This window comes from Ranitomeya imitator, chromosome 4 (genome assembly GCF_032444005.1).
Source record: "Ranitomeya imitator isolate aRanImi1 chromosome 4, aRanImi1.pri, whole genome shotgun sequence".
Lineage (NCBI taxonomy): Eukaryota > Metazoa > Chordata > Amphibia > Anura > Dendrobatidae > Ranitomeya > Ranitomeya imitator.
The window spans coordinates 571,882,056-571,908,030 of NC_091285.1; positions in this window are offsets into that span (position 1 = coordinate 571,882,056).

Here is a 25,975-nt window from a genome sequence, read left to right on the forward strand (position 1 = left end):
GAAACCCAGGTTGCTTTTCAGTATGTATACCGAACAGTTCGTCTTGTATAGACTGAGGAACTGATTCCTCTTTTAGCCCCATGGTGTTCCTCACTGCAGACACCAATTCCTCAATATATTCAGATGAAAAAAGGTATTTCCTAATTTCCGCAGATTTATAGGGTAACACATCTTCCCATTTGACAGAGGAAGACGTATAAGATCCCTCAGACTCTGACTCAGAATACTCCTGGATTTTCCTCTTTTTGGGGAGTGATGGACCAGGTGAGGACGGTGGTGGCGGTGGAGGTGGGGCAAGTGTGGCCAAGGAGGTTTAAACCTCCTGCCTAACCAAGGAGCGAATTTCATCAATCAATGAAGGGTGTTCCGCTTGGACGATTTTATCCGTACAAGTAGAGTTGAGCGACCTTGACCTTTTTAGAGTCGAGCCGGGTTTCGCGAAACCCGACTATCTCAAAAGTCGGTTCGAGTGAAATCGGCCGATTATGACGTAAAGTCGGGATCGACCGAAACACGAAACCCAATGCAAGTCAATGGGGCAGCATAGTCGGCAGTGAGTGGGGGCCAGGAAAACACCTAGAGTGCCCATTTTAATGTCAAAACCATCCATTCGTCTTAATGAAGCTTGTCAAGCGTAATTTACCTTATAATAATTGGAAGGCATTTGAAATTGGGGGTCATTTGGCTAAAGTTGTGGTGGGTAGGGCTGGTTCAAGTAATTAGTGGGCCCAGGAAATCTGGACCACGTCACGGCAGTGGAGCAGGGAGAGGTAAGTATTTCAACTTTGCAAGTGCTGTGAACCTGAGCAAGCAGGGGGGGCCCACTCGTTGGCATTGGCACTGGCACAGGGCCCCTCAAAGTACAGCGGTGTGTTTGCACGGCGGGGGCGCCTCCCACCGGCAGCAACACTTTTGCGTACTATGAGAGGCCCTGTGCCAGTGACGTCGCCAACTAGTATTCCTCCCCCCACCTGATGAAGGAACCTGCACTTTCATCTGCACCTTCCTCTTTGTCCCCGTGTAAGGTGGTATGGTATGCGGGAAGAGCAACCTGGCTTTCAGCAGGGTCACAATGTTGTTGTGTAGCGTGCACGGGGAATTTTGCGTTATGGGTCAATGTACCAGCAGACTCATCTATCACTGGCTGGGCAATGGGCAGGATGAGGAGGAAACACAGATATAGGCCCAAAGAATAAAGTTGGCTAAATGCAGTTCAAAATTGGTAACACAGGAATAACCAGGGGGCATTGCAGTGGAGGACAACTGGAATGAGAGGCTAACACAGAGAGTAGGCCCAAATCAGTAAGTAGTCGAAATGCAGTTCAAAATTGGCAACCGTAGTAAACAGGCGGCACAGCTTTGTTCAGTGGAGGAGAACAGCAAGGAGTGGCAGACACCGATAGTAGGCCCCAACCCAACTAGTAGGCCAAATGCAGTCTAACATTAACAACTACTTAACGAGCGCCTGAAAATGGAATTTCAGGACAGGAAACCAGGAGAACAGCAAGGAGCGGCAGACACTGTTAGTAGGCCCCAAACCAACTAGTACGCCAAATGCAGTTGTTCCATTTAACCACAATTTAACGAGAGCCTGAAGATAGAAGCTCAGGAAAGGCAACCTGGAGAACACCTTGGAGTGGAACACACCATCTCTCTCCACCCCATACCCATTTTGTAGGCCTAATGCAGTGTAGTTTTCTACAACTACTAAACGAGAGTCTGAAGACCGAAGCAATGGCAAGGAAACCTGGGGAACACCTTGGAGTGTAACACACCATCTCTCTCCACCCGATACCCATTTTGTAGGCCTAATGCAGTGTAGTTTTCTACAACTACTAAACGAGAGTCTGAAGACCGAAGCAATGGCAAGGAAACCTGGGGAACACCTTGGAGTGTAACACACCATCTCTCTCCACCCGATACCCATTTTGTAGGCCTAATGCAGTGTAGTTTTCTACAACTACTAAACGAGAGTCGGAAGACCGAAGCAATGGCAAGGAAACCTGGGGAACACCTTGGAGTGTAACACACCATCTCTCTCCACCCCATACCCAATTTGTAGGCCTAATGCAGCCTACTTTCCGACAACTACTAAACGAGAGCATGAAGATCGAAGCTCAGGAAAGGCAACCTGGGGAACACCTTGGAGTGTAACACACCCTCTCTCTACACCACGGAAGGGCTGATTCTTAGGAAGGAAGGCTGTCGGAAAGAAGCAGGGCGCGTCCGAGGGTGAGTATATTCTTATTAGGTATATTCTCACCCTGCTTCTTTATTTGTAATGAATGTTTATTTGCAATGTGGTTTTGACTTACTCTATTTTTTTGGTAAATAATGATTTTATTATTTTCATTGTTTTGCATCTTCTTGGCAATAATATAAAGAAGACGCGACAGGACAACACTCGGTGGATGCCATATCTGTGTTTTAAATTGAAAAAAACTTTCAGTTAACTACTTGCAGGAGAAAGTTATTGTAGCTGGTGGCCATTTTTAGTACTGTACCAGATTTTTGTTGTATGTGTTTGTTTTTAATGTTAAAATGTCTGCATTTGATATCTCTCCAGTATTTTCTTTTTTATAAGCAAAATACTTATTTTTATATTTTCTGATGTTGGTTCAAGTAGTACACGGGCAGCAGTAGACAGGTCAGTGGAGGCCTAGTGGAAGGAGGGACCGCAGACAGGCTTCGAAGGCCTAACATAATAAATTGGGCTGGCTGTAGGCAATTTAAAATTGGTTCCAGGGGAACACGGGCAGCAGTGGCCTGGTCAGTGGAGGCCTAGTGGAAGGAGTGACCGCAGACAGGCTTCGAAGGCCTAACATAAGAAAAATGTCAATACAATGGTATTGACAGTGCCAGGCATTGAAGGATGTCAGCGCATAGACTAAACATTGGTGGAGCTGTGAGAGAAAATTTTGCAAGTGGTAGAGCACTGTTTGAGCTGGGGGGGGGGGGACTGTCTTGTGGCCGGCGGTACAGGCCAAGGGCCCCTCATATTACAACGGTGTGTCTGACGTTGGGTGCGCACCACCACCGCCAGACACTTTATTGTACTATGAGGGACCTAGTGGCAGTGCCGTTGACCAAAAGCGGGCACACCCACCTCCTCAGACAAACAGTACTCTCACGGGTGCTGGCGCCAAGTGGCGATACCACGGCCCCGTGTGGGGACTTTGGCCATTTAGGGAGGTGTTAACATGTCGGATGCTGGACAATCAGGTGCTGCAAATTACGAGATTGGAAAAGTCGTTCAGAATAGTCCACAGGCAAGACCTTTACATAGGAAAGCTAGGTGTCAGCCGGGCAAGGTGGGGCAAAAGATTTCGAAATCCAGTTGTGGTTCATTTTAATGAAGGTTAGATCATCTACATTTTGGGTAGCCAGACGAGTCCTTTTTTCTGTTAGTATTGAACCTGCAGCACTGAATACTCTTTCTGATAGGACACTAGCTGCCGGGCAAGCAAGCTCCTGCAATGCATATTCTGCCAATTCTGGCCAGGTGTCTAATTTTGATGCCCAGTAATCAAATGGGAATGACGGTTGAGGGAGAACGTCGATAAGGGATGAAAAATAGTTAGTAACCATACTGGACAAATGTTGTCTCCTGTCACTTTGAATTGATGCTGCAGTACCTGTCCTGTCTGCGGTCATAGCAAAATCACTCCACAACCTGGTCAGAAAACCCCTCTGGCCAACGCCACTTCTGATTTCTGCCCCTCTAACACCTCTGGTCTGCTGGCCCCTGCAGCTCGTGTGAGAACGATCACGGGCGCTGTGTGCAGGGAATGCCAGAAGCAAACGGTCAACAAGAGTTGATTGTTTGGTTGCTAATATTAGTTCCAAGTTCTCATGTGGCATTATATTTTGCAATTTGCCTTTATAGCGAGGATCAAGGAGGCAGGCCAACCAGTAATCGTCATCGTTCATCATTTTTGTTATGCGTGTGTCCCTTTTGAGGATACGTAAGGCATAATCCGCCATGTGGCCCAAAGTTCCAGTTCTCAAATCTGTGGTTGTGCTTGGTTGAGGGGCAGTTTCAGGCAAAGCCACGTCACTTGTGTCCCTCCAAAAACCAGAACCCGGCCTTGCCGCGCCAACAGTTTCCAGTGGCCCCGGAAAAGCTTCCTCATTAAAAATATAATCATCCCCATCATCCTCCTCGTCCTCCTCCTCCTGTTCGCCCGCTACCTCGTCCTGTACACTGCCCTGGCCAGACAATGGCTGACTGTCATCAAGGCTTTCCTCTTCCTCAGCTGCAGACGCCTGATCCTTTATGTGCGTCAAACTTTGCATCAGCAGACGCATTAGGGGGATGCTCATGCTTATTATGGCGTTGTCTGCACTAACCAGCCGTGTGCATTCCTCAAAACACTGAAGGACTTGACACATGTCTTGAATCTTCGACCACTGCACACCTGACAACTCCATGTCTGCCATCCTACTGCCTGCCCGTGTATGTGTATCCTCCCACAAAAACATAACAGCCCGCCTCTGTTCGCACAGTCTCTGAAGCATGTGCAGTGTTGAGTTCCACCTTGTTGCAACGTCTATGATTAGGCGATGCTGGGGAAGGTTCAAAGAACGCTGATAGGTCTGCATACGGCTGGAGTGTACGGGCGAACGGCGGATATGTGAGCAAAGTCCACGCACTTTGAGGAGCAGGTCGGATAACCCCGGATAACTTTTCAGGAAGCACTGCACCACCAGGTTTAAGGTGTGAGCCAGGCAAGGAATGTGTTTCAGTTGGGAAAGGGAGATGGCAGCCATGAAATTCCTTCCGTTATCACTCACTACCTTGCCTGCCTCAAGATCTACAGTGCCCAGCCACGACTGCGTTTCTTTCTGCAAGAACTCGGACAGAACTTCAGCGGTGTGTCTGTTGTCGCCCAAACACTTCATAGCCAATACAGCCTGCTGACGTTTGCCAGTAGCTGCCCCATAATGGGAGACCTGGTGTGCAACAGTGGCAGCTGCGGATGGAGTGGTTGTGCGACTGCGGTCTGTGGACGAGGTCTCGCTTCTGCAGGAGGACGAGGAGGAGGAGGAGGGGTGCGAACGGCTACAGCCAACTATTTCCTAGACCGTGGGCTAGGCAGAACTGTCCCAAACTTGCTGTCCCCTGTGGACCCTGCATCCACCACATTTACCCAGTGTGCCGTGATGGACACGTAACGTCCCTGGCCATGCCTACTGGTCCATGCATCTGTTGTCAGGTGCACCTTTGTGCTCACAGATTGCCTGAATGCATGGACGATGCGCTCTTTAACATGCTGGTGGAGGGCTGGGATGGCTTTTCTGGAAAAAAAGTGTCGACTGGGTAGCTCGTAGCGTGGTACAGCGTAGTCCATCAGGGCTTTGAAAGCTTCGCTTTCAACTAACTGGTAGGGCATCATCTCTAACGAGATTAGTCTAGCTATGTGGGCGTTCAAACCCTGTGTACGCGGATGCGAGGCTAAGTACTTCCTTTTTCTAACCATAGTCTCATGTAGGGTGAGCTGGACTGGAGAGCTGGAGATCGTGGAACTAGCGGGGGTGCCGGTGGACATGGCAGACTGAGAGACGGTGGGAGATGGTATTGTTGCCGCCGGTGCCCTAGATGCAGTGTTTCCTACTACGAAACTGGTGATTCCCTGACCCTGACTGCTTTGGCCTGGCAAAGAAACCTGCACAGATACTGCAGGTGGTGCAGAAAATGGTGGCCCTACACTGCCGGAAGGGATGTTGCGTTGATGACTAGCTTCATTGGCCGAGGGTGCTACAACCTTAAGGGACGTTTGGTAGTTAGTCCAAGCTTGCAAATGCATGGTGGTTAAATGTCTATGCATGCAACTTGTATTGAGACTTTTCAGATTCTGCCCTCTGCTTAAGGTAGTTGAACATTTTTGACAGATGACTTTGCGCTGATCAATTGGATGTTGTTTAAAAAAATGCCAGACTGCACTCTTTCTAGCATCGGATACCTTTTCAGGCATTGCAGACTGAGCTTTAACCGGATGGCAACGCTGTCCTCCAACAGGTTTTGACTTTGCCACGCGTTTTGGGCAAGATACGGGCCCGGCAGATGGAACCTGTTGCGATGTTGATGCCTGCTGCGGCCCCTCCTCCTCCGCTTCAGAACTGCTGCCGCCTGCACCCTGTTCCCCCAATGGCTGCCAATCGGGGTCAAGAACTGGGTCATCTATTACCTCTTCTTGTAGCTTGTGTGCAACTTCGTCTGTGTCACCGTGTCGGTCGGTGGTATAGCGTTCGTGATGGGGCAACATAGTCTCATCAGGGTCTGATTCTTGATCAGCACCCTGCGAGGGCAATGTTGTGGTCTGACTCAAAGGACCAGCATAGTAGTCTGGCTGTGGCTGTGCATCAGTGCACTCCATGTCAGATTCAACTTGTAATGGGCATGGACTGTTAACTGCTTCACTTTCTAAGCCAGGGACGGTATGTGTAAAGAGCTCCATGGAGTAACCCGTTGTGTCGCCTGCTGCATTCTTCTCTGTTGTTGTTTTTGCTGAAGAGGACAAGGAAGCGACTTGTCCCTGACCGTGAACATCCACTAACGACGCGCTGCTTTTACTTTTACCAGTTTCACGAGAGGAGGCAAAAGAGCTAGAGGCTGAGTCAGCAAGATAAGCCAAAACTTGCTCTTGCTGCTCCGGCTTTAAAAGCGGTTTTCCTACTCCCAGAAAAGGGAGCGTTCGAGGCCTTGTGTAGCCAGACGACGAACCTGGCTCCACAGCTCCAGACTTAGGTGCAATATTTTTTTTCCCACGACCACCTGATGCTCCACCACTACCACTACCCTCATGACCAGCTGACAATGAACGCCGCCGGCCACGACCTCTTCCACCAGACTTCCTCATTGTTTTAAAAACGTTACCAAACTAACGGTATTTGTTGCTGTCACACAACTTACACGGTGAGCTATAACTTCAGTATGATTTAGCTACCCCTTTACAGGTGAGTGAGACCAAAACGAAAATCAGGCACAATGTTACACACTCTGTTGTTGGTGGCAACAAATGAGAGAGATGCCACACACGCAGGACTGTCACTGAAGCGCAAATGTAAATATTAATCTCCCACTGATTTGTTTTTTTTTTTTTAAAAGGGAGACTTTAGAAAAAAAAAATAATAAAAAAAAATGATTTTTTAAGGAAGAATTTATAAACCAAATAAAATGAAATGATTGTTTCAGGGAGAATTTAGAAAACAAATAAAAAAAAAAAAATAGGCTTTCTATGGCCCACTGAGTGAGAGAGGACGCACACAGGAGTCAGGAGTGGCACACAAGCCCAGAGGCCAATATTTATCTCCCACTGATTGATTTATTGATTTTTTCAGGTAGATTTTGGAACCCAAATCAAGCAAAAAAATAAATAGGCTTTCTATGGCCCACAATTGGAGAGAGAGAGATGGCACACCCAGGAGTCAAGACTGGCACACAAGCAGAAAGGGCAATATTAATCTCCCACTGATTTGATTTTTTTTTTTTTCAGGGAGACTTTAGAAAAAAAAAAAATACAAAAAAAATGATTTTTTCAGGAATAATTTAGAAACCAAATAAAATAAAATGATTGTTTCAGGGAGAATTTAGAAAACAAATAAAAAAAAAATAGGCTTTGTAGGGCCCACTGAGTGAGAGAGGACGCACACAGGAGTCAGGAGTGGCACACAAGCCCAGAGGCCAATATTTATCTCCCACTGATTGATTTATTGATTTTTTTCAGGTAGAATTTAGAACCCAAATCAAGCAAAAAAATTAACAGGCTTTCTATGGCCCACTGAGTGAGAGATGGCACACACAGGAGTAAGGAGTGGCACACAAGCCCTGAGGCCAATATTTTTCTCCCTCTGATTGATGTAGTGATTTTTTTCAGGTAGATTTTAGAACCCAAATCAAGCAAAAAAATAAATAGGCTTTCTATGGCCCACTGAGTGAGAGATGGCACACACAGGAGTAAGGAGTGGCACACAAGCCCTGAGGCCAATATTTTTCTCCCACTGATTGATGTAGTGATTTTTTCAGGTACATTTTAGAACCCAAATCAAGCAAAAAAATAAATAGGCTTTCTATGGCCCACTGAGTGAGATGACACAGACAGGGATGGCACTCTAGCAGAAATGCCAATCTTAATCTCCCACAAAAAAAAAAAAAAAAAAAAGGAACTGTCCTTCAATTACTATCTCCCTGCAGTAATCTCAGCCAGGTATGGCAGGCAGCAATAAGGAGTGGACTGATGCACAAATTAAATAAAAAGTGTGGACAAACAAACAAGATAGCTGTGCAGAAAGGAAGGAACAAGAGGATTTGTGCTTTGAAAAAAGCAGTTGGTTTGCACAGCGGCGTACACACAGCAATGCAGCTATCAGGGAGCCTTCTAGGGCAGCCCAATGAGCTACAGCGCTGAGAAAAAAAAAAAAAATGTAGCTTCCACTGTCCCTGCACACCGAAGGTGGTGTTGGGCAGTGGAAATCGCTACAGCACAAGCGGTTTGGTGGTTAATGGACCCTGCCTAACGCTATCCCTGCTTCTGACGAAGCGGCAGCAACCTCTCCCTAAGCTCAGATCAGCAGCAGTAACATGGCGGTCGGCGGGAACGCCCCTTTATAGCCCCTGTGACGCCGCGGACAGCAAGCCAATCACTGCAATGCCCTTCTCTAAGATGGTGGGGACCAGGACCTATGTCATCACGCTGCCCACACTCTGCGTTTACCTTCATTGGCTGAGAAATGGCGCTTTTCGCGTCATTGAAACGCGACTTTGGCGCGAAAGTCGCGTACCGCATGGCCGACCCCGCATAGGGGTCGGCTCGGGTTTCATGAAACCCGACTTTGCCAAAAGTCGGCGACTTTTGAAAATGAACGACCCGTTTCGCTCAACCCTACGTACAAGGTTGGCACAACTTTTTCTCCCAATCTAGCGGCATTTTCACATTACAGGTAGCACATTTGCGTTTGGTAATGTTTTTAGGGCCAGGCTTGACTCCCTGCAATGAGAGAGGAAGCCGTGTAAGAAGGTATATTTAAGTGTACCTTTAAATGGGACCCCCTCTGCCACACTTACTTGGGCTTGAGGAGCGCTGGGCTCTGCAGCTGCAGGGCAAGACGAATCCATGCTTAAGCAGGTTTACCTGAGACGTCTTCGCAGCTTATATAGAAAATAAGCCTGCACCAGCGCGTGGCAATTAGCCGCCCCTCCCCCTCCGAAGTCCCAGGCAGGCGTGCGAGGATGCAGCGTGCCTCGCACGCCGTTCAGTGATCCATAGCGCTGGACTGTGTCGCTCCTGTACAGGAGTGCCGACCCGGAAGTGGAGAGTCACCTGACTTCTGGGTCGCCGAACAGCGTGCGCTGGAGGGAGACGCCGGAGAGCTCAGGGAGGCCTCCGGGTGGGCTCACCGGCCAGCTTTGTCCCCGCAAGAGGACGCAGGAGGACCGGGAACGCGGTCCCAGAATCCAAAGGAGACGGGAGGCACAGCGCAGGAGGAAACCGCGGGGGGCCCGACCATTAGTGCCCGGCAAACGAAAAGAATACAGGTACACTGCTAGAGCCGCCGCTGCAGCGCACCAGTAACCTCTCCATGCCCCATGGGGGACAGGAAAGACACTGGTTAATGGGAGGTGGGAGGGGTTTTTAACCTCTTGTGCTTCCTGTCCCCCATTAGGGTATGGAGACAACTTCCTGGTGGCTGTCGTGGAAGGCTACTAGAGAAAGGGGTTAATCTATATTTTCAGTTTTGAGTTAATTATATGCCCGTGTCCCGGGGCAGCTATTCAGAATCCAAACTGCTAACAGGTCTCTGATCCCTCACTGACCTGCCCCTTAGTTTACATAATGAATATTATATATACATAGAGAAAATAAAAAAACCTTCTGCAGGCAGGCGCCTACCGTGGCACCTGCGCTGCAGCATAATCGCATGTGTTCTGTGTATATAATTATTATGGTTGAGGTTATCCTGATATTCAAAAAAAAAATCCATTTGAAATTGGTGCCCGCCGCGCCTGCACAGTAGCAGCTATCAGTGTATATAGAGGTGATCCGATAGCTGCTACTGTGCATGTGCCAGTGGCACCATCTTGCTAGAGAGCAAAAATTCCTCCTCCAAGATGGCGCATGTGCAGTAGCAGCTATCGATAGCCGATAGCTGCTACTGTGTAGGCTTGGCGGCGCCATTTTGGAGGAGAAAATTTTGTGGACGCATCCGCATACAACGCATGTCCCTGCGTACCCAATGTTAAAGATAGGTATGCAGGGAAACGCAGGACGCATGCAGAAGTAGGTGGAGTTTCAGGGAGGAAGTATGAAGCCATCCGCTGCAAATGTGAACCCGGCCTTACTGCAGCTTAGGCACTGTGGGGCTCAGAAGGAAGGGACCTTTCAATATGGGATTTTACTTAACTCCTTCACGACATGCACTGTACATGTATGGTGCATGTCGTGTCTCTCCCTTTCATGTTGGCTCCAGCGCTAAGCCCACATCTTTCCCGGCACATGTCAGGTATTTCATTAAAAATAGCAAGAGCAATCTGTTCGCAAGCTGGGGACTTCAGCAGCACTGAATTGTCTCTAAGGAGTTTTACCTAAAAAACGGCATATGGGCAGCGTTATTTAGATCACCGTACATATCAGCTTAGAAAAGTGCATAGTGCATCGTCATAGTGATTTATAGTTAGTATCAAATAGATGTAAATTCATCTAATGCTAGCACATATAATATTGGGGTCAAGTGACTGAGGAGAATTCAAATACAATGAAAAATCACTAAAGAAAAAAAAGTGGACCTGCCATGTGTAAAAGTACTCTCTGTATTAGGCCGGAGTCACACTAGCAGTATTTGGTCAGTATTTTACCTCAGTATGTGTAAGCCAAAACCAGGAGTGGGTGATAAATGCAGAGTGGTGCATATGTTATACTTATACTTTTCCTCTATTTGTTCCACTCCTGGTTTTGGTTACAAATACTGAGGTAAAATACTGACCACATACTGCTAGTGTGACGGCAGCCTTAGGCCGGTTTCACACGTCAGTGGCTCCGGTACATGAGGTGACCGTTTCCTCAAGTACCGGAGACACTGACTCACGTAGACACATTAAAATCAATGTATCTCTGCACATATCAGCGTGTTTTACGGACCGTGTGTCCGTTTGAAAAACACGGCGACATGTCTGTGTTTGTGGGAACGCACGGATCACACGGACCTATTAAAGCGAACGCTGCTGGGAAGAAGCGATGAATACCGGCTTCAGCACCGCACGCAGGGGACAGCGCTTAACTGTAGCGCTGTCTCCTGCACGGTCCGTGTGGTCCTCAGTCGGCACACGGCTGCCGCACGTGTGCCACACTGATGTGCTATGTAAGCACACAGACAGATAATTCCGGTACCGGAATTATTTGGACGTGTGGGACAGGCCTTAGGGATAACTTCCTCCCCTCATTTATACATCTCAATGCAAGGAGTAACTGTTTGTCAATTAAACCCCCTTGGTAACCCTTGGTCTGCCTTTTGTCCATACTGCTACCTGCTGATAGTCCAGCTGGTAAAGCACCATTACTGCACCCCAACAGCACCGTTTCGCCTATTCTGGCTTCTTCCATTGGGGATATGAGGTTACAACACACTCATTTAGGACTTTAGGTTACAATCGCCCTTGCTCTCTGTAGCACAAGCGATCGGATGATTGCAGCTTCTAGTCTAAAGACTATTGAAGCAAGCGTAAATTAAGAAAAAAGTTTTAAAAAATATTAAATAAAAATTTAACTCACCACCCCTTCAGCCCCATTCAAAATAAAAGAATTAAAAAACAATACAACATACACATATTAGGTATCACCACGTTCAGAATCGCCCAATCTATTAAGCTATAAAAATAATTAAACTGATTGGTAAATGGCGTAGTGAAAAAAAAAAGTCAAAATGCCATAATTACTTTTTTTGGTCGCCGCAACATTGCATGAAAGTGTAATAACGGGCTATAAACAGATTGTACCTACACCAAAATGCTATAGTTAAAAATGTTAGCTCAGCACGCAAAAAATAAGCACACACCCAACCCGAGATCACGAAAAATGGAGAGCTACAGGTCTCGGAAAATGGCACCATTTGTTTTTTGTTTTTTTTTTAAACAAACTTTGGATTTTTTTTTACCACTTAAAAGACAACCTAAACATGTTTGGTGTCTATGAACTCGTATAGACCTGGAGAATCATAATGGCAGGTCAGTTTTAGCATTTGGTGAACATGGTTAAAAAAAAAAAAAAAAACACAACCCTAAAAGAGCACTTTTTTTTTTGCAATTTCTGCCCACTTTCCAGTAGACTATGTGGCAAAACCAATGGTGTCGTTGAAAAGTACAACTCCTCCTGCAAAAACAAGCCCTCACATGGCCACATTGACGGAAAAATAAAAAAGTTATGGCTCTGGGAAGGAGGGAAGCGGAAAAACAAATGCAAAATGAAATTGGGACTGCGTCATGAAGGGGTTAAAAGGGTGGGAGCAGTGTCGCTTTTCCAGAGTCTTTGATCTCCCAGTAACTTGGGAACCCCCTATACTTCCAGTGACAAGGGTTTTAACATTTGTAATCACAATCTTGTGTTCTACACTGAGCATTTATTTCAAGGTTTCCATGTAAATCTCACAAAAATGCGATTCAGATGAAATCCCTGATGGAACCACGCACTATCCTGAGGCAGATGGAGACACTTTGCACTCAGTTTGGCATCTGAGTATAACATTTTTTTAGGCCTGCGCAGAATGGTGATCAACTACACTTTTGCACTAAAAAGGCTAAAGTGAAGGGACAACACTGGGACACCTGCCAGCCAAAGTAACTCCATTAGTGATGAGCGAGTATACTCGTTGCTCGGGTTTTCCCGAGCACGCTAGATTGGTCTCCAAGTATTTGTTAGTGTTCGGAGATTAAGTTTTCATCGCCTTAGCTGAATGATTTACAGCTAGTAGCCAGGCTGAGTACATGTGGGGGTTGCCTGGTTGTTAAAGAATCCCTACATGTAATCAAGCTGTCTAGTAGCTGTAAATCATGCAGCTGCGGTAAGGAAAACGAAATCTCCGAACCCTAACAAATACTCGGAGACCACCCGAGCTTTCTCTGGAAAACCTGAGCAACGAGTACACTCGCTCATCACTAGACTCCATCTGTCTCATAGTGAGTGGTTCTGCGAAGGGTTTCGTCTGAATCGAGAGTTACATGGAATCCCTGACGTAAGTGCTTAGAGAGCACAGGATAAACGTGAGCCTTATTTCAATTTTTGGGAGGTAGAATAAACTAACAGTAGTTTGAGGATAGTTTTTTTTATTTTTACACCATTTGTCATATGGCATAGGTCAGGGGTGTCAAACTGCATTCCTCGAGTGCCGCAAACCATGCGTGTTTTCAAGATTTCCTTAGCTTTGCACAAGGTGCTGCAATCATTATGTGTGTAGGTGATTAAATTATCACCTGTGCAGTACAAGGAAATCCTGAAAACATGACCTGTTTGCAGCCCTTGAGGAATGCAGTTTGACACCCCTGGCATAGGTGGTAAGGTAGCTTTATTCTTCAGGTCAGTACGATTACAACCATACCAGATTTGTGTGTTAGTTTTTTTTAACCCCTTAACCTTGGGATTTTCCATTAATGCTCCTCCTTTTCCCAGAACCATATATTTTTCAGTCTATATGGCTGTGTGAGGGCTTGATTTTTGGGGAACGAGTTGCACTTTTGAATGACACTATTGATTTTACCATATGTTTTGGAAAATGGGAAGACAAAAAATCCAAGTGCGGTGAAATTGCAAAAAAAGTGCAATTCCACAATTGTTTTTTTACTATCTTCACTAAATGCTAAAATTGGCCTGCCATTATGATTCTCCAGGTTATTATGAGTTCACAGATACCAAACATGTATAGGTTTTTTTTATATTTAAGTGATTAAATTTTTTTCCAAATTTTGTAAAAGAAAAAAAATGGCGCCCTTTTCCGAGACTCCATTTTTTGGGGATAAGAGGCTGGGTGAGGACTTATTTTTTTGCCCGCCGAGTCAATGTTTTTATTGATGCTATCTTGGGGTAGATATGATATTTTTATCACCCCTTCAATGTTGTGGAAACCAAAAAACATTCTATTATTTTTTCTTCTTTTTACATTTTTACTGGTCGGGCGTTTCTGAAAGCAGCAATACCAACATTTCTTTTAATGGTTTTATTTTGAATTTGGCTAAAGAGGGGTAACTTGAACTTTTATAATTTAAAACAAAATTATTTTATGCTTTTTACAGACTTCAATAGTCTCCTTAGGAGCCTGGAAGCTGAACGCATTTGATTGCTTGTGCTTCACATAGCCGGGTTTCAGCCCTGCTAGGTGTAGCAGAAATGATCATCTATGAACGCCGGCCACAAGAGATCTGCAATGACAGGCACGAGGGTCTTCTGCAGACCCCTGGCTGTGATGCCAACTCATCGGCGCCCCATGATCATGTGACAGGGGCACCAATGGGTGGGGTTTATGACACGGTTTTGAAAAGCACGAGTTAAATGTTGCTTTCAGAGATTGACAGCAGCATTTAACATGTTAAGCATCAAATCAGCTGTCATGTGCCTGAAAAGATGCAGGCTCAGCACCAGAGCCCGCATCAAAAGAGGGGGAGGATACCCATCTGGTACCCAAACTAATTTTTTTTTTTAGGAAGTTGAGCTGAACCAAAACATCCACAGGTCCGCCCATCCCTAGTTAAGTATTACTGATGCACAAAGTTTCACTTATTCTATAAATGGCTGTGCAGCATCAACATGTTTCCAGTTGTTAAAGAGGACCTGTCACCAGACCAAGAGAGTCCAGATTTTATTATTTTACCTTCACTGCTTTCTACAGTATTTTTATTTTTTTTTAATCCATCATATGGTTCCAGGGATATTGTCTTTTGTAATTTAGTCTAAATTTCTATGGTCTTTAATAAGAGGGTAACATAATGCAGGGAAGCCTAAAGACACGTCAAAAAAGAATCCTGTGAGTAGCACCTCCTTGTAAACACCATCAAATTCAGCATTTCATAAAAAGGCCCATAATAAAAATAGGAATAAAATAAGAGAAAAAAAGCTGGACACTGTTGATCTGGTAACAGGTTCCCTTTAAGGAGTAAAGATTATAATCTTTTGCAGGATCTTCCACAAGGCTGAATTCACACGGTATCAAATACTTTAAGGCTACGTGCACACGTCAGGATTTCTTGCAGAAATTTCCTGAACAAAACCGGACATTTTCTGCAAGAAATTTGCGTGTGTATTTTTCGCGTTTTTTTCACGCATTTCTCAGGGTTTTTTTGCGGATTTTTCCGGAGGTTCTGGGATGCAATCATATAGTGGGAAATCTGCAAAAAATCCGCAAAATAATGAACATGCTGCGTTTTTTTCCACAATGCATTTTTTGTGTGTAAAAAACGCAACATATGCACAAAAATTGCGGAATGCATTCTAAATGATGGGATGCATATGTATGCATATTTCAAGCGTTTTTATCGTGTTTTTATAGTGAAAAAACGTGAAAAAAAACGCTAAAAAGGGCACATTGCCATATTGAACAAATCTAAAAGCTGCAAAGATTTTTAACCCCTTCACCCTAAAGCCTCTTTTCACCTTCCTGACCAGGCCAATTTTTACAATTCTGACCAGTGTCACTTTATGGAGGTCATAATTCTGGAACGTTTCAACAGATCCCACTGATTCTGAGATTTTTTTCTCGTGACATATTGTACTTTATGATAGTGGTCAAATTTCTTTGATGTGACTTGTCTATATTTGTTAAAAAAAAACTGAAATTTAGCAAAAATTTTGCAATTTTCAAACTTTTATGCCCTTAAGGCCGGAGTCACACATGCGAGAAACACGTCCGTGTCTCGCATGTGAAAACCAAGCTGTGGCGCCGGGACTCCAGAGCGGAGCATGCGGCCGCATAGCAACACATGGAGCCGCACAGTCCGCTCTGGAGTGCCGGCGCCAGAGCTTGGTTTTCACATGCGAGACACGGACGTGTTTCTCGCATGTGTGACTCCGGCCTAAATCAGAGAGTCATATTGCACAAAATAATTAATAAATAACATTTCACACATGTCTACTTTACATCAGCACAATGTTGGAAACTTTCTTTTTTTGTTAGGAAGTTATAATGGTTAAAAGTCACCAGCGATTTCTCATTTTTACAACAAAATTTGCAAAACCATTTTTTTTTTACCCAAAAGTGACACCATTCTAAAAACTGCACCCCTCAAGGTGCTCAAAACCACATTCAAGAAGTTTATTAACCCTTCAGTGCTTCACAGGAATTATTGGAATGTGGAAAAAAAAACAAACAAAAAACATTTATTTATAAGGAGCACCATTTCACTTTTTGAATATAAAATATGCTTAAATAATTAGCGGTTGCCATGTTGCATTTGGAGAGCCTCTGATGTGCCTCAACAGTGGAAACCCCCAAGTTACACCATTTTGGAAAGTAGACCCCTTAAGGAACTTATCTAGATGTTTATTGAGCACGTTGAACCCACAAGTGCTTCAATTTAAAACGTAGAGCTGTGGAAATAAAATATACCGCATTTTTCTCAAATAAATCTTTTTTTAGCTCCATATTTGGCATTTACATAAGGGCAACAGGAGAGATTGCTCCATACAATTTGTGATGCAATTTCTCCTGAGTGCGCAGATACCCAATATGTAGGGGAGTACTATTGTTTGGGTGCATGGCAGGGCTTGGAAGGGAGTGCCATTAGACTTTTTAAATGCAAAAGAAGCTGGAATAATTAGCAGATGCCATGTCATGTTTCGAGAGCCCCTCATGTGCCAGTGGAAACCCCCACAAGTGACACCATTTTGGAAACTAGACCTCTTATGGAACTTATCTAGATGTGTATTGAGCAACTTGAACCTCCAGGTGCTTTTTCCTACAAAAAAAATGTTTTTTTTTTGGCTACAAATTTTGTATTTTCACAAGGGCAAAAGGAGAAAATTGGCCCCAAAGTTTGTTGTGCAATTTCTCCTGAGTTCACAGATACCCCATATGTGGTCGAAAACTACTTTTGAAGCACAGTGCAAAACTCAGAAGGGAAGCAGCGCAATATTGCAGTGCAGATTTTGCTGCACTTGAGGGTGCCATGTTACATTGGCAGAACCCCTGAGGTGACAGAACAGCAGAATCCCCCATAAGTGATTCCATTTTACCAATTAAATCTCTCAATGAATTCATCTAGGGGTGCAGTGATTATATTGACACCACAGGTGTTTCACAGACGTCTATACCATTGGGCAGTGAAGAGAAAATAATTTACATTTTTACCACCAAGATTGTGTGTTAGCCCCAAGTTTTACATTTTCACGCTGGGAAATGGGTAAAAGTGGCACCAAAATTTGTCCAACATATTCTGCTGAATGTAGAAATACCCCATATGTGCCTGTACATTACTGCTTTGTCATATTTTCCTAGACTAATTTGCTGATTCCATATAAAGAGTCTCTAAGTGCTAGAAAAGCAGAATCCCCACACAATTGACCACATTTTGGAAATTATACCCCTTTGGGAATTTATCTAGATGTAGTGATGATTTTGACCCAATCTGTGTTTTCCAGAAACAGGCAGCAGTGGATGTTGCTGAGTGAAAATTGCAAACTGACGTTATAGTGACCAGTACGCTGTAGTGACCAGTACGTTGCAGTCACCACCAGTATATTATGTCCAGCTCATGCTTCTGGTGCGACACACCTGTAAATTATGTGGGCTCTCATCACTACAGAAATGCCAAATATGTGGGGTCTAGATATTGTTTAGGCACACTGGGGCTCAGTGCATGCGTCGTGACTGTCACAAAGCCAAGACACATGCAGCTGCGGAGCCAAACAGCTGATCATCCGGAGAGATCCAGAAAGCTGGGTTCACTCTGCAGCTTATTCGGTGAGCACTATATCTTGCCGAATTAGCCCTAACCCGATCAAATCCGCTCATCTGTAGTCAGCATCACAAAAACATTTATATCCAGGTATCTTAACTGTGACATTTTCTCAATAAAGTAATTTCCATCCCTTTTGTCTCCATGTAGTACTGATGTCATGTTTCAAGCTCAGAGTTAGTCTCTCCAGCTTTCCCTCTTCAGCAGCACTTCCCAACACAGGGCCCGTAAAAATAAAAGTACCGGTATCTTTATACTGCTCTATAACTATGCACCATGCTGCGCCTGAGAATAATTGCCCCTCACTGTGCTTTCTGCACAAAATATATCTCCCCCAGTATTTCTCCATAATGTCCCCCAGAACCTGCCCCTATCCATTTAAACTGCCCCACATGGTTTCTCTGCATAAAGTCCCCCTAACCCAACTGCCCCTCACAATAATATGCCCTTTCACAATCCCCCCCAATTGCCACATAATGTTCCATATAGCTTATTCCACTGTGTCCTTGTAGTAAGATAACACTCCCCCCATCTAAAATGATTGCCTATTTCATCTTCTCTATGGAGCGCTTACAGATGCGTCACCTTCCTCTGCAGCACTGAAAGCAGCGTGATGAAGTCAGCAGCGTGATGAAGTCAGCAGCGTGATGAAGTCAGCAGCGTGATGAAGTCAGCAGCGTGCTGACCTCGTTACACTGCTGCACATCAGGATGGAGGCCGACGAGCGATCCTCTGCCCCAGCGTTCACATGTATTCGAGTCTGAAAGACGGGAACATGTTTGAATTGAGGAAGAAGGGAGCCGATGTCCCCCGAGCAGCTCTGCAGGCCACAGCAAACTCTTGGGCAGGTTGTACCGGCCTGCTGTAATGTAAAATAACATTCAGATAATTGTCATCCCTGGTTCCACACCGCTGCTCTGATCTTAGCGTTTTGGCTGTAGCAATGATGTCACTGATGACTGACATCACCACTGCAGCCAATCACTAAGCTTAGTGGCTTTACATATGACATCCGGATCCATAGCGGGTGAGAACTTTCTGATTTTGTTATTTTACATTACAGGAAACAATTTGGCCCACTATTCTTAAAATATCCACTCTATTGCGATTATGAAACCTATAGCAAAATCAGCTAAAGACTCTTTCACAGAAGTATCTTAGGCAAGTGTGTAATCTGTCATAGTTGCGATTTGATCACAGACCCATTACAGTTTCCTTTTCTTGGTTTCTTTCTTTATGGACAGATGTCCTAATTTGATCCAAGTCGCAGCTGAAACTGGCCAATACAAATAAATGACATAGGGAGGGTGGAATGAATAGAACACTTGTGTACTTTCAGTATTTTATCATCCAATGGGTAGGAGACGCAAATATCCCCCCCCCCCCATGTGAGAAAAATGGATGTAACAAGGGTTGTAAAAGCTGGAACTTCGCAAAAAAAAAAAGATCCAGCACACCAAGGGGAGAAAAAAAAAAAGCAAAAAAAAAAAAAGCATGTGTGTGGAGCAGGCCTAAGGAAACAAGTAGGAAGCATAGAATCAGCTGCAGATGTGCCAATACAGCCTGAAATTACAGCTGTGTAACATTCGGCTGTGATGAGAAGCCATAACATGCCGCTCGCCTCAGGGAATATGGACTTACCGAATACTTTCATTGGAATAAAGAAGCAAACATTTGAGTCAAGTAGAAATTTTATTGTGCATGAAGATCTTTGGACCTCAGCTTCTGTCCTTTTGTAGTAACAGATGCTCCTTTTTCACGAACTGGAACCACTTGAGACAAATTAAACTTTAAAGTTGGGGCAATAGTAGGCTATTCAGAAAGAAGTATTTTCATCCGCTCTTTACGTTTACCTGCTACCTTTGTTAGGTAAGCCCAACCGTATTGGAAAATGAACCAAAATAGTCAAGATCGCTCAGAATCCAAAACGCAGACCCCATTTTTCAACAGTTTGTATTCTATCCACCATAATTTTTCTCTCATATGCAGATAAATATCAGATGCAAATGTTCTGAGTCTCCTAGCACCTCCTCTGCGTATAACCGACACAACACAAGTGACAGCTGCGTGCCGGTGACTTCTGACTGCAGACCAAACTAGACATCGGAATAACCCTATGAAATGTGAAAATCTGAATAAGCTCCAAAAACATGAAGTTTAATGTACCTTGCACCCAAGATCATTCTCCTAGCACCGAATCATGTCAATAGGGAAACCACAAAGGATTGTTTCAGAGCACAGATTATTGTTCATTACATGTAAACAAGAGGACGCATCAACCCTTCTTAGATAGCGGATATTGTACTTGTAATAGCGCTACTATTCCCAATGTAAAAAATACTGAGACGAGCCGTTATTCTTCCTATAAGAATTCTGAAAGAACCTGCCATATTGACAAGGGAAGTAGTAAAACCCAGTTGTCAAATTATTAATCTTCATCTTCATAAAGAATATAAGAAATAATACAATTTAATAGATTTTTCAGATTTTATTTTTTTTCGCGCAATAAAAGTATTTAAAAGGGTTATCCACTATGAGGACAACTCCTTCTTACACAATGTTCAGCCCTGAAAAAATAAAGTCCATTCTCATGTCCTGTGCCGGCGCCGTTCCAGCTGTGTCGTCACCCGCAGTTCCAGGGTTCTGATGTGGTGGAATGACACATGATACCCGGCGTCCAATCAGTGCTGGAGTCACGGTCTCCGCCTTCAGACAAACTGAACATGAAGATGAGCTGCGGACGATCCCCGGCTTCCTCTTCATATTCAGTTTGTCTGAAAACGGAGACAATGACTCAAGTGGAGGAGAGTATAGACTTTATTATTTTATCAGGGCCGAAAATTTAGTTTAAGAAGGGGTTGTCGTAGTAGTGGACAACCCCCTTCATAAAATACAGATGGCAGGAGAGAAAGTAGACAGGTCCTCTACATTTGGCACCGATGTAACTTCATTTTGAAAACTTCTCAATTTTAGGCACCTTTTTCCACTGCACATAATGTGCTGTACTATCGATCGTAAAATCAACTGGTTTTAGGGTGAACGCACACATGTGATTTTACACCTTCGGCAAACTGGCAGGCAAATTCCCATTTGTTATAAGCAGTCTGATTTGTAATGGCATCTGTGTACCTTCAGTCCACATCACTGATCCATTCTTTGAATTGTCAAGGGCTGGATATACCGCATGTGCAGCTACATCGGGGCCTGGAGGTGGAGGGGGGCCCCTGCAGGGTGGCTAACACCGAGTGCAATCTGGCCTGTTTATCCGGCCCCTGGCCACATTCCCCTCATGTACAGCAGGAAGGTAGCGATTAGTGATGAGCGAATATACTCGTTACTCGAGATTTCCCAAGCACGCTCGGGTGTCCTCCGAGTATTTTTTTAGTGCTCGGAGATTTAGTTTTCATCACAGCAGCTGAATGATTTACATCTGTTAGCCAGCATAAGCACATGTGGGGTTGCCTTGTTGCTAGGAAATCCCCACATGTAATCAAGCTGGCTAACAGATGTAAATCATTCAGCTGCGGCATGAAAAACAATCTCCGAGCACTAAAAAATACTCAGAGGACCCCCGAGCGTGCTCGAGAAATCTCGAGTAACGAGTATTTTTGCTCATCACTAATCCTAATATGTTGGCAGGAAGAAAGTTGCGTAAAACACTTTTTTCCCCACATTTTTGCCAGGTTTTTATTGCGTATTTCCCCCCACTCATTAATTTGGGAAAAAACACTGCAAAAATTGACATTGCAGATTTTATTCTGCTGCAAATCTGCAAGGAAAAATAAGCAGTGTGTGCATAAGACTTTAGTGATCTCAATTACTTCGCTTGAACTGTAAAACCTTGCATATTTTCTGTGTGCTCATAGCCTTACAGGTAATTGGGGCGAGTGACAGACTGAATAACTTATATTATTGGATGGTGGTGATTATAGGTAATGGGGGACACAGTGCTGCTTATCACTTTGTATTTTTAATGGTGCGTGCCTAATAGTATATTAATAGTGGGGTACATATCTGTATTTGGGGGGGGAGACATGTATGTATACAATGTATGTGACCTTGTTATTTTCAGGGCTGTGAAGATCATCGTGACAAGACGAATCATGGCTGGGAGATGCCGACATGAAAATCTGACCAGATGGAGAAGAAACAGAAGAAAGCGGCTCTAATCAGACGAGATGTCAGCGGTAAGTGCCTGGAGGTGGATATTATTCTGTATCTGCACTGTGTGATTTGGAGTGATAATGTTTTTTGTTAAATCCCTTATTGTACATTCTCACATGTGTGTGACATGTCCGTGTGCTTCCATTTTTTTTTTCGGATGGCACACGGCTCGTAGAGGTTTTTAGGTCCATTCACACATACATGAAAATCACTGATCTGAGAAGGAGATCTGTGCGGGTCAGAGAATTTTCTCTTTTGATCCGATTTTGAGGATCAGAATAGAACATGCTTAATGCGTGTGTGTAAAAGCGGGTAGCACATTATCCCTGCACACGGATACAGGGATGTAGCCTTATTATGTATAGCACAGTCCCTTAGTATATAATGTACTCACTTATATATAACACCGTCCCTTATTACGTACCATCCTCTAGTTGTATATGGTGCCATCCCTTACTATATACCGTAACTTCATCTGCTGTTATGTACAGTGCTGTCTCTTACATAGCGTATTCTTGTTATTTGTGTTATTCACAGAGCCCTCTTTTATTACTTAGTCCCTTCTCTTTAGATATAAAATGACTGCTGATGGAGCAGCTGGTGACGAGACAACCAGTCCATCAGCTCCTCCATTAGAAAAAAAGCTTTCCCATGCTCCATCAGCCGTCTTTGCATTATATATCTAATAAGAGGGAAAGGTATGTAATAAAGACAGGGGGCACTATAAATAATCCAATATGTAAGGAACGGTGCTGTACCTAACGAGAGGGCACTGTGTAATAAGGGACAGCAGTATACATAACAAAGGAGATATATATATATATATATATCTATATATCTCTATCTATATATCTCTATCTATATATCTCTATCTATATATCTCTATCTATATATATATATATATATATATATATATATATATACATATATATACATACATATATATACATATATATATACATATATATATATATATATATATATACACACACACACATATACATACACACACATGTATGTGTGTTGCTGTATATATAGGTGCTTCTCAAAATTAGAATATCATCAAAAAGTTAATTTATTTCAGTTCTTCAATAAGAAAAAGTGAAATGCATATTATATAGAGTCATTACAGAGTGATCTATTTTAAGTATTTATTTATGTTAATGTTGATGATTATGGCTGACAGCCAATGAAAACCCAAAAGTCATTATCTCAGTAAATTAGAATAATTAACACAAAACCCCTGCAAAGACTTCCTAAGCATTTAAAAAGGTCCCTTAGGCTAGGTTCAGATTGTGTTAAGGTACCGTCACACATAACGATATCGTTAACGATATCGTTGCTTTTTGTGACGTAGCAACGACATCGTTAACGAAATCGTTATGTGTGACAGCGACCAACGATCAGGCCCCTGCTGGGAGATCGTTGGTTGCTGGGGAAAGTCCAGAACTTTATTTCGTCGCTGGATCTCCCGCTGACATCGCTGAATCAGCGTGTGTGACGCCGATTCAGCGATGTCTTCACTGGTAACCAGGGTAAACATCGGGTTACTAAGGGCAGGGCCGCGCTTAGTAACCCGATGTTTACCCTGGTTACCAATGTAAAAGTAAAAAAAAAAAAACACTACATACTTACATTCCTGTCACGTTCCTCAGCGTCAGCTTCCCTGCGTCCCCCAGTGTCAGCGCCGGCCGGCCGTAAAGCAAAGCACAGCGGTGACGTCACCGCTCTGCTTTCCGGCAAGCGCGCTTACACAGAGCAGGGAAGCTGACGCCGGGAGACGCGACAGGAATGTTAGTATGTAGTGTTTTTTTTTTTTTACTTTTACAATGGTAATCAGGGTAAACATCGGGTTACTAAGCGCGGCCCTGCGCTTAGTAACCCGATGTTTACCCTGGTTACCCGGGGACTTCGGGATCGTTGGTCGCTGGAAAGCTGTCTGTCTGACAGCTCTCCAGCGACCAAACAGCGACGCTGCAGCGATCGGGATCGTTGTCTAGATCGCTGCAGCGTCGCTTAATGTAACGGTACCATTAGGGCAATCCGTTTAGCGCTAAGCGCTAGCGGATTGCGCTAACGCAATGTCTTTTTCGGGGTCGCGTTTAACGTCCCCGCTCTCGCAGATCCCCGATCTGCGAGAGCGGGGAACGGACCTCGGGCGCGCCGCGGACGCTGCAAGCAGTGTCCGAGGCGCGTCACAAAACACCGGCACATCCCTAGCGCGTGCTGAAAATGGCACGCGCTAGCGATGCGCGTTCCCATTGCTGCCAATGGTCGCGCTAACGGACGCGTTGCACGGCGTTCATTTCGCTGTGCAACGCTGTTCGTTAGCGCGGTCCCATTAACGCAATCTGAACCTAGCCAAAGTCTGTTTCAGTAGGGTCCACAATCTTGGGGAAGACTGCTGACTTGACAGATGTCCAGAAGGCAGTCACTGACACACTCCACAAGGAGGGGAAGCCACAAAAGGTCATTGCTAAAGAAGCTGGCTGTTCACAGAGTGCTGTATCCAAGTATATTAATGGAAAGTTGAGTGGAAGGAAAACGTGTGGTAGAAAAAGGTGCACAAGGAACCGGGATAAATGCAGCCTTGAAAGGATTGTTACGAAAAGGCCATTCAAAAATTTTGGGGAGATTCACAAGGAGTGGACTGCTGCGGGAGTCATTGCTTTGATGAGGTATCCAGGACATGGGCTACAAGTGTCGCTTTCCTTGTGTCAAGCCACTCATGACCAATAGACAACGCCTGAAGAATATTACCTGGTCAAAGGAGAAAAAGAACTGGACTGTTGTCAGTGGTCCAAGTTGTTGTCTTCAGATGAAAGTTTTGCATTTCATTTGGAAACCAAGGTCCCAGAGTCTGGATAAAGAGGGGAGAGAGAGACAATCCAAGAAGAGTGATCTATTTCACGTGTTTATTTCTGTTAATGTTTATGATTATGGCTGACATCCCATGAAAACCTAAAGGTCATTATCTCAGTAAATTAGAATACCACCAACTTGAAAAATGATTTTCAAATCTGAAATGTTGGCCTACTGAAATGTATGTTCAGTAAATGCACTCAATACTTGTTCGGGCTCCTTTTGGAATTAGTTACTGCATCAATGCGGCGTGGCATGGAGGTGATCACCCTGTGGCACTGCTGAGGTGTTATGGAAGCCCAGGTTGCTTTGATAGCAGCCTTCAGCTCCTCTGCATTGTTGGGTATAGTGTCTCATCTTCCTCTTGACAATACTCCATAGATTCTCTATGGGGTTAAGTTCAGGCGAGTTGCTGCCAATCAAGCCCAGTGATATTGTTGTTTTTAATCCAGGTGTTGGTACTTTTGGCAGTGTGGACAGGTGCCAAGTCCAGCTGGAGAATGAAATTTCCATCTCCAAAAACTTGTCGGCAGAGGGAAGCATGAAGTGCTCTAAAAATTTCTTGGTAGGCTGCGCTGACTGTGGTCTTGATAGAGCACAGTGGACCTACACCAGCAGATGACATGGCTCCCCAAACCATCACTGATTGTGGAAACTTCACACTAGACCTCAAGCAGCTTGTAATGACTCTATATAATATATAAGTTTTGCTTTTTGTATTGAAGAACTGAAATAAATTAACTTTTTGATGATATTCTAATTTTGTGAGACACACCTGTACATAGATAGAACCACATACTGGCAGTACGTTGAATTTAACCCTTTACCTTGCAGATTTGGCAGCAGAATTATTTGTGGTTTAAGGCTATGCCTTTTATGAATCCACCTTAAAAAAAAAGTCTCTTATTAAATATAACTTTTATAAAATACCTTTATAAAAATCACATGCAACACAGAAATATCTATAGTTTGTCAGGCGTATACCAAATGCCTTAATCAAACACTAGACAAGTATATCTG